The 13588-nt window shown below is 52.4% G+C and overlaps 1 protein-coding gene across 1 annotated transcript in view; it reads right to left on the bottom strand.

The window, feature by feature from the left end:
- Window positions 1-13588, bottom strand: part of GNG7 (G protein subunit gamma 7) — a 205075-nt gene that overhangs the window by 138983 nt on the left and 52504 nt on the right. Inside the window, exon 2 of the mRNA XM_037994519.2 lies at window positions 9519-9575. The gene's annotated coding sequence lies outside the window, so the exon portion shown is untranslated. The remainder of the gene's footprint in view (window positions 1-9518; window positions 9576-13588) is intronic.

Here is a 13588-nt window from a genome sequence, read left to right as displayed (position 1 = left end):
GAGCTTGCAGTGAGCTGAGATCGCGCCACTGCACTCCAGCCTGGGTGACAGAGCCAGACTCCGTCTCAAAAAAAAAAAAAAAAAAAAAAAAAAATTATTAAAAGATCAGGAAGAATCCGCATCCCACGCCATCCTTTGTAACAGAGGACCCCTTCGAGGTCAGCCAGCACCATGCCTGCTCACCACTAATTCCGTCCCCTCTACTGGGGCCTCCCCTTGGGTGCTGTGGACATCAGAGCCTGATGGTTCTCTGGGGTGGGGCCATCCAGGGCACCATAGGGTGCTGAGCAGCGTCCCTGGCCTCCATCCACTCCATGCCAGGAGCACCCCTCCATCAAGACAATTACAGATGTCCTCTGGGGGCAGAATCACCCCTGGTTGAGACCCCCCGGGTTAGGGGATTCCACAGACCCCAAGAAACTCTGCGTCCCATGATCCTCTGCCCTGCTGAGGTCCCAGGAGGCTGCACACATTGAAATCCACACCCTGAATGAGGAGGGAGAAAAGAGGTGAATCCCAGGAGCTGGGGGTCCCCTGGTTTACACCGACTGCCCCATCGGGAGTTTATTCGGGTGTCCAGATAAACTCTAGGGACTGAAGTCAGTTTTGAAATAATGAATGGGGTGGGCGCGGTGGCTCACACCCCAGCAATGGGGGAGGCTGAAGCAGGTGGATCACGAGGTCAGGAGTTCAAGACCAGCCTGGCCAACATGCTGAAACCCCGTCTCTACTAAATATACAAAAATTAGTCAGGCATGGTGGCATGCACCTGTAATCCTATCTACTCAGGAGGCTGAGGCAGAGAATTACTTGAACGCAGGAGGCGGAGGTTGCAGTGAGCTGAGATCGTGCCACTGCACTCCAGCATGGGTGACAGAACGAGGCTCTGTCAGAAAGAAAAGAAAAGAAAAAACAAAAGGGAAGGGAAGGGGAGGGGAGCGGAGGGGAGGGATCTCTCCTTCCTGGGCCCTGTAGACATTGGGGCTGGATTACTCTCTGGGATGGGGCCGTGTTGAGCAGCGTCCCTGACCTCCACCCACTCCATGCCAGGAGCACCCCCCAGTCATGACAACCAGAGACATCCCTAGACATCTCCCAGCATCCCCTGGGGAGGGGAAGTGAGGGTTGGGTCAGAAGCACCCCTGCTCCCTCCGTGAGACCCACTAGCATAGTTAAATTTCAAATAGTTCAGAATTTAAGTGTAAAACATGCAATCAGAACGAAATACAGGTGATATTTTTTATAATCTTAAAATTTGGAAGAAACCCATAAAAAAACAAAGGAGACACTCATGTGTAACAAACATTTAAAATCCTGGCCAGGCGCAGTGGCTCACACCTGTAATTCCAGCATTTTGGGAGGCTGAGGCAGGAGGATCACTTGAGGTCAGAGGTTCGAGACCAGCCTGGCCAACATGGTGAAATCCTGTCTCTAAAAATACAGAAATTAGCTGGGCGTGGTGGTGCACGCCTGTAATCCCAGCTACTCGAGAGGCTGAGGCGGGAGAATCTCTTGAACCCGGGAGGAGTAGGTGGCAGTGGGCCGAGATCATGCCACTGCACTGCAGCCTGGGCAACAGGGTGAGACTCTGTCCAAAAAAAAAAAAAATTCCTCTCTGGCAAAATCCACCATAAGCAAAGTTAAAAGACACGTTCAGGAAAATATTTGCAGAGTTCAAACCAACGTTTATAAACTGTTCAAACAAATCAATGCGCCTGAAACGCCGGAACAGAAAGGTCAGCAAAGAGCCCAGCCTGGCAGTCCACAGAAGGAACGCCCAGGGAACGGTCGGATTCACTGGCCACTGAGGACACCCAAACAAAACAAAGATGTGCACCCCTACTTGCCAGCTTGGCAAAGATCTCATCGCTGCAGCTGGGAGGGTGGGGAATGAGCGCTCCAGCAAGGAATGGGGCGTTTCTGGAGGTCCTTGGGGCTGGATGTCAAATGTAGATCACATGCACAGAGCTCGGCAGCAAATCCACTCGCAGGAATTTAACTGAAACCTCAACCATCCAAGGGGAAGGATTCAGGAAGGAAGGAGACAGGAAGGGAGGGAGGCGGGGAAGGAGGGAGTGGGGGAGGGATGGAAGGAAGGAAGGAAGGAAGGAAGGAAGGAAGGAAGGAAGGAAGGAAGGAAGGAGGCAGGCAGGGAAGGAGGGAGTGGGGGATGCAAGGAAGGAAGGAGGGAGGGAGGGAGTGGGGGAAGGAGGGAGGGGGAAGGGAGGGAAGGAGGGAGTGAGGGAGGAAAGGAAGGAAGGAGGGAGGGAGGGAAGGAGGGAGGGAAGGAAGAAAGGAAGGAGGGAGAGGAGGGAGAAAGGAAGGAAAGAGGGAAGGAAGGAGAGAGGGGAGGGAAGGAAGGAAAGAGGGAGGGAAGGAGGGAGGGCAGGAAGGAGGAAGGGAGGGAAGAAAGGAAGGAAGGAGGGAGGGACAGAGGGAAGAAGGGAGGAAGGAAGGAGGGAAGAAAGGAGGCAGGGAGGGAAGGAAGGAGGGAGTGAGGGAAGGAGGGAGTGAGGGAGGAAGGAGGGAGGGGAGGAAGGAAGGAGAGAGAGAAGGAAGGAAGAAGGGAAGGAGGGGAGGAAGGAAGGAGAGAGAGAAGGAAGGAAGAAGGGAAGGAAGGAAGGAAGGAAGGAAGGAGAGAAGGAAGGAAGGAGGAAGGGGAGGAGGGAGAGAGGTAGGAGGGAGGGAAGGAAGCAGCAGAGGGAGGAAGATAGAGATAGGAAGGAAGGAGAAAGGGGGGACAGGGAGGAAGGCGAGAGATAGAGAGAGGGGGAAGGAAAGAAAGAAAGAGACAGAGAGGCCGGGCGCGGTGGCTCACGCCTGTAATCCCAGCACTTTGGGAGGCCGAGGCGGGCGGATCACAAGGTCAGGAGATCGAGACCATGGTGAAACCCTGTCTCTACTAAAAAATAGAAAAAATTAGCCGGGCGCAGTGGCGGGCGCCTGTAGTCCCAGCTACTTGGGAGGCTGAGGCAGGAGAATGGCGTGAACCCGGGAGGTGGAGCTTGCAGTGAGCTGAGATTGCGCCACTGCACTCCAGCCTGGGCGACTGAGCGAGACTCCGTCTCAAAAAAAAAAAAAAAAAAGAGACAGAGAGGAACGAAGGAAAGAGAGAGAGAGGAAGAGAGAAAGACAGGTAAAGAAAAAGAGAGACACCCAAAAGCCCAGCTGGGGAGACGAGTTAAACACACAAAATTATTTTTAAAGTGGTAAGTCACCACCCCTATCACAGGCGGGTCCTTAACGAGCATCAGGAATGAGGGTGGACATCAAGGTTTCTCAACGAGGAAGGACGCCCAGTGATGGGAATGAGGACATGAGAGAACAGAACCCTCCTCGTGTGAAATCTACAGGCGAACGAAATTCACAAAAATCCCAGGACAGGCTTGTCAAGATGCTGACGCCCATTGGTGCCGGGCTGGGGGAACTTAGGGGCTTCGCCTTCTTCGTATTTTTCTTCATTTTACCTTTTTAGTTGTTGTTTATTTTTTGGAGACAGGGTCTTGCCCTGTTGCCCAGGCCAGAGTGCAGTGGTGCGATCATAGCTCACTGCAGCCTTGACCTCCTGGGCTCAAGTGATCCTCCTGCCTTGGCCTCCAGTGTAGCTGGGACTACAGGTACACACCGTAACTCCCGGCTAATTTTTTAACTTTTTGGTACAGATGGGGTCTTGCTATGTTGCCCAGGCTGGTCTCAAACTCCTGGGCTCAAGTGATCCTCCCACCTTGGCCTCCCAAAGTGCTGGGATGACTGGTGTAAGCCACCGCACCCAGCAACTCACCAAGTTCTGGCCTCAATCAGGGATCAAACAGCTTCAGGCCAAATTGCCATCCCTAAAATGACCTGCTAGAGAAACTTAAGTCTATGAAATGAAGGGGAGGCACCCCAGAAACTGGCAGGTGGTCCCTGGAAGTGGTACAAGAAGAAGGGACTCAGGTCACGCAGTTGACCCCCAGTGGCTCTCAGCCTCGAGAACCCAGCCAGGCAATGGCCAGAGGCGCACCCGGCGGATCCCTACAGGGAGCCTCTTCCTCTCTCCTTGAGGTCATGGGGGCGCGAGTGACCGGCAAGGGAGGAAGTCGGCTCCGTTCACCCCCTCCAGCTGGCTGCCCATTTCAGCAAAGGGAACAGGAAGCTCCCAGCGACAGCCCCATCCTAACCCCAGAACCCATGGACAGGTCAGCTCCACGTCAAAAGGGACTGCAGACGGGACGAAGTTAAGGATCGCGAGACAGGAAAGCATCCAGGGTGATCTGGGGGCCCCGGTGTCCTCATAGGGTCCTCAGGAGAGGAGGCAGGAGGGTGAGAGTCAGAGACTGGAAGAGGTTTCACTGTGGCTGTGAACGGGGAGGAGGGGGCCCCGAGCCAAGGGATGTGGGTGCCTCTAGATGCTAGGAAATGCGGGAACCAGATTCTGGCCTGGAGACCCAAGAAGGGATGGGCCCTGCCCACACCTTGATTTTCCTTGATTTTCGCCCAGTGAGGCCTATGTAAGGCTTTTTTTTAATTTTTTTTTGAGATGGAGTCTCACACTGTCGCCCAGGCTGGAGTGCAGTGGTGCGATCTCGGCTCTGCAACCTCTGCCTCCCGGGCTAAAGCGATTCTCCTGCCTCAGCCTCCTAAGTGTCTGGGACTATAGACGCACACCACCACACCTGGCTAGTTTTTTTGTATTTTTAGTAGAGATGGGGTTTCACCATGTCAGCCAGGCTGGTCTCAAACTCCTGACCTCAGGCGATCCGCCCGCCTCGACCTCCCAAAGTGCTGGGATTACAGGTGTGAGCTACCGCGCCTGGCCCTATGTTAGACTTCCGAGCTGCAGAGCTGTCAGATAATAACTGTGTGTGTGAGAAGCGGTTCTACATCAGTGGTCACTTGTTACACCCGCTGCAGGAGGTGCCTACATCCACCAGTGCCCAACGAGAGGATCTAGCAGCTCCTACCCAGGCCCCGGGGGGCTTAGTGGGCAGCCCCACCAGCCTACAGCCTGCCTGCCAGAGAGCTGTTCTCACAGACCCCCATCATGGGACACGTGTCGCTGGGACGGGTCATGGAGAATGATGACCCCATCACCGGCAGTCTTTCCAAAGGGGCCCATGAGAGACCAGAAATCGCAAAGTGTCTTGTTGAGAACTGCCATATCCTAGCTTGCAAACAGTTAGTTCCGCAGCTGCTAGCGTTTCCCTGTCGAAATGAATAGGGTTATTTCTTTTTGTTTTTTTAGAGACAGGGTCTCTCTCTCTCTGTTGCCCAGGTTAGAGTGCAGTGGTGCAATCATAGCCCACTGTAGCCTCGACCTCCCGGGCTCAAGTGATCCTCCCACCTCAGCCTCTTAAGTAGCTGGGATTTCAGGTGTGCACCACTACGCCTGGCTAATTTCTGTATTTCTTGTAGAGATGGGGTTTCATCATGTTGCCCAGGTTGGTCTCAAACTCTTGGACTCAAACGATCCTCCCCACTTCAGCCTCCCATGTAGCAGGGACTACAGGTGCGTGCCACCATACCTGGCTAATTTTCTGTAGAGATGAGGATATCGCTCTGTTGCCCAGGCTGATCTCAAACTCCTGGGCTCAAGTCATCCTCCCGCCTTGGCCTCCCAGAGTGCTGGGATTACAGGCGTGAGCCATGGCGCCCGGCCAGAACTGAATGTTTGAAGAAGCCCAACATCAAACCAGTGGTGGTCCCAGCCAGCTCCGGGAATGCAAAGTCTGAGCCCTCTCCGGGCTCTGCACACCTTCCTGCCCTGAGCCGTCGGCACCGGAAATGTAAAGTCTGAGCCTCTCTGGGCTCTGCACACCTTCCGGTCCTGCACCACGTGCACCGGAAATGCAAAGTTGGAGACTTCTCTGGGCTCTGCAAACCTTCCAGCCCTGCGTCTTCGGCACCTGAAATGTAAAGTCTGAGCCTCTCCAGGCTCTGCACACCTTCCTGCCCTGCGCCGTGGCACCGGAAATGCAAAGTCTGAGCCTCTCTGGGCTCTGAACACCTTCCCACCCTGCACCATGTGCACCGGAAATGCAAAGTCCAAGACCTCTCCGGGCTCTGCACACCTTCCGGCCCTGCACTATGTGCACCGGAAATGCAAACTCCGACACCTCTCCGGGCTCTGCACACCTTCCGACCCTGCACCATGTGCACCGGAAATGCAAAGTTGGAGACTTCTCTGGGCTTTGCACACCTTCCGGCCCTGCGCCTTCGGCACCAGAAATGCAAAGTTGGAGCCTCTACGGGCTCTGCACACCTTCCCGCCCTGTACCATGTGCACCAGAAATGCAAAGTCCGAGACCTCTCCGGGCTCTGCATACCTTCCCCGCCCTGCGCCTCCTTTTTCAGGCTGAGCTTTTCTGTTGGTGTCACAGTTTCACTGGGGTGCGAGCTACACACCCTGAGATGCACACAGGGCACGCTCATCTTTAAGCACACATGGTTCGAAGGGTTGCCATTCATTTCTACAGCTGCGCAACCATCAGCATAATCTCAATGGGACGCTGTCATCGGCCCCCAGAGCTGCCCCGATCCTACCCCACAGCCTCCAGGCCACCTCTGATCTCTGTCACCTTTTCTAGAATTTTCCTGTAAGTGGAATTGTACAATATGAAATCTTTTACATTTTTATGTTTGGCTTCATAAACAAATAAATATTATACATATATTTTATATCTATACTTTTTGTAACTACACTTTATTTTATTATTTCTGAGACGGAGTCTCACTCTGTCACCCTGGCTGGAGTGCAGTGGCGCAATCTCAGCTCACTGCAACCTCCGTCTCCCGGGTTCAAGCAATCCTCCCACTTCAGCCCCCCAAGTAGCTGGGATAACAGGCACCCGACACCACGCCCAGCTAATTTTTGTATTTTTAGTAGAGAAGAGGTTTCGCCAAGTTGGCCAGGCTGGTCTCAAACTCCTGACCTCAGGTGATCCACCCGCCTTGGCCTCCCAAAGTGCTGGGATTACAGGCGTGAGCCACTGCACCTATTTATATAAAATAGCTCTATCTATACATGTATCATGTTATTGAGATATAATTCATATGACATACAGTGCACCCATTAAAAATGCGTAATTCTTTCTGGGTATTCTCTGAGGGACCAAAAATAAGAAAAAAATCATAAAATAAAAAGAAAATGCACAATTCAGTGGCATTTAGTACATTCACAGAGTCCTGCAACCATGACTACTATCTAATTCCAGAACATTCTAATTACGCCAAGAAGAAACACATCAACCATCACTTTCCATGCCTCTCCCAGGCTCGGCACCCACCGTCCCCTCCCTGCCTCTGTGGATTGGCCTGTCCTGAACATTTCGTAGAAATGGCATCACATGCTGTGTGGCCTTTGGTGTCTGGCATCTCTTACTGAGCGTGACGCCCTCAAGGCACGTCCACACTGTGGCCTGTGTCAAAGCCTCATTCCTTTTCATGGCTGAGTATACTCCACGGTGTGGATGGATGATGTTCTGCTGATCCACTCACCCATTGATGGGCATTTGGAGTCTTTGCCTTATTGCTACATTTGAACATATTCTTTACTTTTGAGTACATCTGTTTTTTTTTTTTTTTTTTGAGACGGAGTCTCTCGCTGTCGCCCAGGCTGGAGTGCAGTGGCCGGATCTCAACTCACTGCAAGCTCCGCCTCCCGGGTTTGCGCCATTCTCCTGTCTCAGCCTCCCGAGTAGCTGGGACTACAGGCGCCCGCCACCTCGCCCGGCTAGTTTTTTGTATTTTTTAGTAGAGACAGGGTTTCGCTGTGTTAGCCAGGATGGTCTCGATCTCCTGACCTCATGATCCGCCCGTCTCGGCCTTCCAAAGTGCTGGGATTACAGGCGTGAGCCACCACGCCCGGCCGAGTACATCTGTTTTTGAATTACCTCTCATGACCATTGTCTACTAAGGATGAGACCAAAATGATTTATCCTGGGCTTGGCTAAAATATGCATTTTTAAGGCACACATTACATGCCATAAAATTCAAGTGAAGTGTACTGCTCAAAGATACTTCAAGGCCAGGTGCAGTGGCTCACACCTGTAATCCTGGCACTTTGGGAGGTCAAAGTAGGAGGATCACTTAAGCCAAGTACTTCAAGACCAGCCTGGGCAACAAAGCAAACCCTAACTCTTTTCTGTTTTTTTTTTTGTGTGTGTGTGTGTGTGTGGGTTTTTTTGCTTTCTTTCTTTTCTTTTTCTCTTTTTTCTTCTCTCTCTCTTTTTTTTTAGAAGGAGTTTCACTCTGTCGCCCAGGCTGGAGTGCAGTGGCATGATCTCGGCTCACTGTAACCACTGCCTCCCAGGCTCAAGTGATTCTCCTGCCTCAGCCTCCTGAGTAGCTTGAATTACAGGCATGCGCCACCACGCCTGGCTAATTTTCCTATTTTTAGTAGAGATGGGGTTTCACCATGTTGGTCAGGCTGGTCTGGAACTCCTGACCTCAGGTGATCCACCCGCCTTGGCCTCCCAAAGTGCTGGGATTACAGGCATGAGCCACCGCGCCCGGCCAAGATCCTAACTCTTAAAAAAAAAAAATTAAAACTTTTTAAAAAAGATTTTTTAGTAAGTTCACCAGGTTTGCAGCCACCCCCACCTGACCATTGGGTCCATTTCCATGTCCCTGGCAAGTCCCCGGTGCACATGCATGTCCCCAGCCTCCGGCCACCATGAGTCCCTTTCTGTTCCTACGGCTTTGCCTTTTCTGGACATTTCTGCCTTCCTTTCTACTTATTTTTAAATGATTTCCTCTTCCTACATTTTAAAAGTCACCATGATTCTTTTTTTTTTTTTTTTTTTTTTTTGAGACGGAGTCTCGCTCTGTCGCCCAGGCTGGAGTGCGGTGGCCGGATCTCAGCTCACTGCAAGCTCCGCCTCCTGGGTTTACGCCATTCTCCTGCCTCAGCCTCCCGAGTAGCTGGGACTACAGGCACCCGCCACCTCGCCCGGCTAGTTTTTGTATTTTTTAGTAGAGATGGGGTTTCACCGTGTTAGGCAGGATGGTCTCGATCTCCTGACCTCGTGATCCGCCTGTCTCAGCCTCCCAAAGTGCTGGGATTACAGGCTTGAGCCACCGCGCCCGGCATCACCATGATTCTTTAGGGAGAAAAACGAGCAGTAAACCAACAGAGGAGAGCTAAAGGGCCAGCGACGAGTTATTCTCCAGGTGCACGGGAGATAGGGGTGAAGGCTGAGGCACCCTCCTTCAAACTCCCTACCACGGCGCGAAGACACTGGAAAGGCAGGCAGCACCACCGAGGGCTTCCCACCCTGACCCCATCCAGGGGCTCCTGCACCAGTAGGACCAGTGAGTGCCACGTTCCCGGCCTCGTGGGTGGGAAACTCTGCCAGGGGCTAGCAGCTGTTCCCCCGCACCCGCTCCCCATTACTCACACTTGGTGGATACAAAAAGCCCACAGACCCAGGTCAAGGCCAAGACAACCGCCTTGACGGCAACCCCACGTCTTCAATTCAGGGTGCAAAACAGCCAACCGAGCCTCAAATCAGAGCAAAGAAATGAGTCACAGCACCGACCTGTGCAGGAGGTCTCGCCGTCTGCAGCACCGAGATCCCGAAACCAAGCTCCGCTCCCTGGAAAAAACACACAGAGTTAGTCTGGCGTGGTTGGAGGTGCCATGCACTTGTTGATGGGGTCAGCACTGGAGAATGGCCTTGCACTCGTGAATGGACAAGGACAGAAATCATTTTGGCAACCAGGTGCCGTGGCTCAGGCCTGTGATCCCAGCACTTTGGGAGGCTGAGGCGGGAGGGTCTTGCGGTCAGGAGTTCGAGACCAGCCTGGCCAACATGGCAAAACCCCGTCTCTACTAAAAACACAAAAATTAGCCAATGTGGTGGCGGGTGCCTGTAGTGCCAGCTACTCAGGAGGCTGAGGCAGAAGAATCACTTGAACCTGGAAGGTGGAGGGTGTAGTGAGCTGGGATCGAGCCACTGCACTCCAGCCTGGGCGACAGTGTGAGACTCTGCCTCAAAAAAAAAAAAAAAAAAAAAAAAAAAAAAGAAAAAGAAAAAGAAAGAAGCAGAAGGCAATTTACTGAAAACATTATTAGAGATTTATGACATTATTCCTAATACATTTTCCACGTGTTTGAAAACTGAACTGAATGCAAGGATCAATGTTTTTATGGCTCTTCACAATTTATCAAAAACAACTCTGTACATCTTCTGAGCCTCGTGATCCCCCTGGGAGGAAGAAGAAGAGGCTGAGTCAGTCCCGTGGTGCCCAGAAGGCACCCAACGTATCCAGGTCTGCCCAGGACTTTTTCAGAGTTAGCCGGATAGTCCTGCCTCCTGGGACATCCCTCAGCTCCAGCTCAGCTGGGACGGGCAGTCTCTGAGCGGAATCAAGCTGGCACCACATGCCTAAGGCTGCGACCAGGGACTCCCCACCTCAGGGGCCTCGGGGGGGCCCGCCACCATCACTGACAGGACGAGCTCCAGGGCCGAAGCTGTTCCTGCGAACACCGTGGTTTATATGAAACCCTTGCCTCCCTCTGGAGTCTGGAATCCTGGCATGGGCCAGGCATCAGGGGCCGCAGATCCAGCCCCCATAGGAACGCGGGCGCTGGGTCTCTGGGAGCCTCGCTGGTGACGGTGCTTCGGGCTGTTGCCCCAGCTAGCTGCTGGGGATGAGGTGTGTCCCACGTGACGCATGGGGAGAGGGCTGGAAGCTGGACCTGGAAGCCGGGCCTGGCCTCCCCAACCCACCCCACGAGCCTTTCCCTTCGTGAACTCTGCTCCGTGCTCTGTGTCCTCTTGCTGGGAGAAACCACAGCTGCAAGGAGGCCTTGTGCGGAGTCCAGGGTCCCCCCAGCAAGTCACCCCATCTCTACAAAATTACCCCATCTTTACAAAAAAAATTTAAAAATTAGGAGGGTGTAGTGATGCCCGCCTGTGACCCCAGCTACGCAAGAGGCTGAGATGGGAGGATCGCTTGATTCTGGGACATCAAGGTTGCAGTGAGCTAGGATTGCACCACTGCACTCCAGCCTGGGCAAGAGAGTGCAATCCTGTCTGAAAAAAAAAAATAAATAAATGCCACGTGGGGCCAGGGGCGGTGGCTCACACCTGTAATCCCAGCACTTTGGGAGGCCAAGGCAGGCAGACCACTTGAGGTCAGGAGTTCGAGACCAGCCTGGTCAACAGGTTGAAATCCTGTCTCTCCTAAACATACAAAAATTAACCAGGCATGGTGGTGGATGCCTGTAATCCCAGCTACTTGGGAGACTGAGGCACGAGAATCGTTCGAACCCGGGAGGTGGAGGTTGCAGTGAGCTGAGATCATGCCACTGAACTCTAGCCTGGGTGACAGAATGAGTCCCAGTCTGAAAAAAAAAAAAAAGCCACTTGGGATCCAGGATAGGATCCTAAAACAGAAAAGGGACATTAGAAGAAAAGATCGTGAAACTGGGATAAAGAGTGAAATTTAACTTATAGAAATGTACCCACATGAGCTTCCTGGTGGTCATAAGTACATGGTTCAGACTGGGCAACATAGCAAGACCCCATCTCTACAAAAACAGTGTAAAAATTAGCTGGGCATGGTGGTGCAAACCTGTTGTCCCAGTTACTTGGGAGGCTGAGGCAGGAGGATCGCTTGAGCCCAGGAAGTCTAGGCTGCAGTGATCTGTGATTGTGCCACTGCACTCCAGCCTGGGCAACAGAGCAGGGCACTGTCTCAAAAACAAACCGAACCCAAATGCATGCTGACTTCATAAGATGCTAACATAAGGGAAAACTGGTGAGAGATAGACACGAGATCTCTGGATTTCTTTGCAACTCTTCTAAAAATCTAAAATTAAAAGTTCATTTTTAAAAAAACCACAAACTTTAAAATGCTAGTTTCCGTTCTATGAGCCCAGGGTAATTTATCATCAATAAAAGGCGGGGATAGGGAGCGGAAATCCCCATTGTCACCTGCAGGTGGTGCCCTTGCCACAGGAACGCCCTGGCACCCTTGGGCTCTGGGAGCAGCTGGAATCTTGCAGGATGCGCTACACCAGGGTTTGCCACTCAGAACAGCAGCAGCTCAGGGCAGCAGGGATGAGCGATTAAAGGGCTAGAGCGGCATGCCCATGGGGCGGCAGGAGGCCCAGACTCCTGCCCTCCGCCTTGCAGGGCAGCTATGCACATAACCCTTCAACTTTGAATCATGTATTTTTCTTTTCCTTTTTTTTTTTTTTTTTTTTTTTTGAGACAGGGTCTCACTCTGTCACCCAGGCTGGAGTGTAATGATGCAATCACAGCTCACTGCAGCCTCCACCTCCTGGGCTCAAGCGATCCTCCTTCCTCAGCCTCCTGAGGAGCTGGGCCTACAGGTGAGAATCACTGTTGTAGTTTTTATGGACTGGGAAGGGGAAGGAATGTGCTTAGTTTGTGGGCTAATTTTTAAAGTTTTTTAAATAGAGACGGTGTATTGCTATGTTATCCAGCCTGGTCTTGAACTCCTGGGCTCAAGTGATCCTCCCACCACCTTGTCTTCTCAAAGGGCTGGGATTCAGGTGCAGCCATTTCACCTGGACAACCTTAAATTACTGAATGAATTCGAAGTGGTGGTCCTGTGCGCCCTTCAACCCACTACCCTGCCCGTGACTCTGTACACAGCTACGGCACATCTTATCAAAACCACCAAACTGAGAGAGGCGGATACATTCAATGTAGACACTCAGCCCTAGGAATCATTATTTTCAAACAGCCTTCTTGTGAAATAATGCCCGTACCATACAACTCGCCTACTTAAAGTGTATAATTCAGTATTTTCAGTATATTTGCAAAACTAGGCAACCACCACCTTTATGTAGTTCCAGAACATTCTCCTACAAAGAAGCGCCCTCCCCATCAGCCCCCAATCTCCAGCCCCGGCACCCACGTATCCCCTCCCTGTCTCTGTGGATGGGCCTGTCCCGGACATTTCATAGAAACGGGGTCACACACTGTCCAGTGTCGCTCACTGAGCGTGACGTCCTCAGGGTGCACCCACGCTGTGACCTGTATCAGACGTGCTCCTTTCCATGGCTGAGTCTTACTCCTCCCGAGTAGGGAGGGACGTGGTTTTTAAACCCATTCACCCACGGATAGACCATCGGCTTGTTCCTACTTGTTGGCGATTGTGAATCTGCTGCTGTGAATATCTGTGTCACAGGAATCTTATTTTTTATTTTTTTATTCTGTTTTGAGACAGAGTCTCGTTCTATCCTCCAGGCTAGAGTGCAATGATGCAATCTCAGCTCACGGCAACCTCCACCTCCCGGGTTCAAGCGATTCTCCTGCCTCAGCCTCCCGAGTACTTGGGATTACAGGCACCCACCACCACGCCCGGCTAGCTTTTTTTGTATTTTTAGTAGAGACGGGGTTTCCCCATGTTGGCCAGGCTGGTCTCGAACTCCTGACCTCACGTGATCCGCCCGCCTAGGTCTCCCAAAGTGCTGGGATTACAGGCGTGAGCCACCGCGCCCAGCCCTAGGAATCACTTTTAAGATGGGTTCTCATTCTCTGCCTTCACTGCAAACCTCCCTCTCCCCAGCCCTTTAACCCCAGCCCCTGGCTGTCCTCAAGACCTTGGACTCGGCAATGAGGCAACCGCA

Source organism: Chlorocebus sabaeus, chromosome 6, assembly GCF_047675955.1.
Source record: "Chlorocebus sabaeus isolate Y175 chromosome 6, mChlSab1.0.hap1, whole genome shotgun sequence".
Taxonomy (NCBI): Eukaryota; Metazoa; Chordata; class Mammalia; order Primates; family Cercopithecidae; genus Chlorocebus; species Chlorocebus sabaeus.
This window is presented reverse-complemented; position numbering and strand designations above follow the sequence as displayed.